The following is a 1337-nucleotide window of genomic DNA, read 5'->3' as shown; positions in this document are numbered from 1 at the left end:
ACACACACACACACACACACACACACACACACACACACACACACACAAACGCTAAGAGCCAGGGGCCGAGCAGTGGAACCTGTGAGCCTGTGGGGACATTTCACTTCAAAACTGTAACAGTAGAGAATAGAGTCTGCCGTCTGCTGGAGTAGAGGCTATTGCAATCGCCAGACAGCAGCAGATCTGTCTCCTTAAAGAAAAGGAGATCATAAAACCGGAATGTTTCGTGTAGTCACAAAAGCTAAAACAGACAGAAAGCAGCATTTCATAAAGCCATCAAACTGCAAACAAAGATGATAAAAAAAAGAAAGAAAGTACTCACAAATGCACCAGAAACAGTGAACACAGCTTCACTAGTGTGTTCTACCTTTCGGGAATTCCCTTGAACATAAATGGATTAAATTCAATCTAAAAAATACAGACTGGCTGAGCTGCATTTCACAAGGAAGCCAAGTGTATGTTGTTTGTGGGACTCGCTTCACTTATGAGCGCGTGCGCAGACTGAGAGTGGAAGGCTGAGAACAGACACCCCATGCGATGAACACAGGGACAGCAACGCTTAGACAATAGGCCTTAAGTCAAAAGCAGTGAGGCGAGAAAAGAGGGCAATTGCAGAGCAATGCCATGGAAGGAGGCTTTAATTTCCCACCTTTGGGCACACCAAGATCCTCCGGACAGAAAAGAGTCATGGAAATTTTAGATTTCAATTATGCTTCATACTAAACAAACGTTAAGAGACCTATGCAGAACATCCTTCTTAATAGCAATAGGACACACAAGACGTTGGGTGTCTACACAGCTGAAGTCTACCACAAACTAATTCGAATCATCCTCAGCTTCTACAAAAATCAATACAAAGTGAGAGCATTTGTAAAGGGAATCACCTGAGTTAAGGCTGATTGGCTGATCAGAGCTGCGATTGTGGAGGGCTGGAAAGTACAGGTCCACAGCAAGATTGCCCTGGGCAATCTACATACGACCTGCCATTATGGGGATCATCAGGTAAAATCCTCTCGGGAATGAGCAAGCAGACACCTCTACTAGCTCAAAAGCTAAGTATCTCACTAGAAAATACCTGAGGCCCATCCCAGAGACTTCTCCATTTTACTGTAACGTGCATGCTTGATAATTTTGCATCATAAATTTCAGAAATACCTTAATTTATGATTTTTCTTTGTTCTTTTACTGTGAAAACCTCACAAAGCCATTACCACATTGGAATGTAACACAAATCTGTGTCCCCAGGTCATTTCCATCCATAGTTAGGTCTAGAATCTGGAGTAGTTTTATTATCTATCTATCTATCTATCTATCTATCTATCTATCTATCTATCTAT

Source organism: Psammomys obesus, unplaced genomic scaffold (assembly GCF_907164565.1).
Source record: "Psammomys obesus unplaced genomic scaffold, mPsaObe1.curated_primary_1811, whole genome shotgun sequence".
NCBI classification, from domain to species: domain Eukaryota; kingdom Metazoa; phylum Chordata; class Mammalia; order Rodentia; family Muridae; genus Psammomys; species Psammomys obesus.
The sequence above is the reverse complement of the archived record's forward strand: the minus strand, read 5'-3'. Positions refer to the sequence as shown.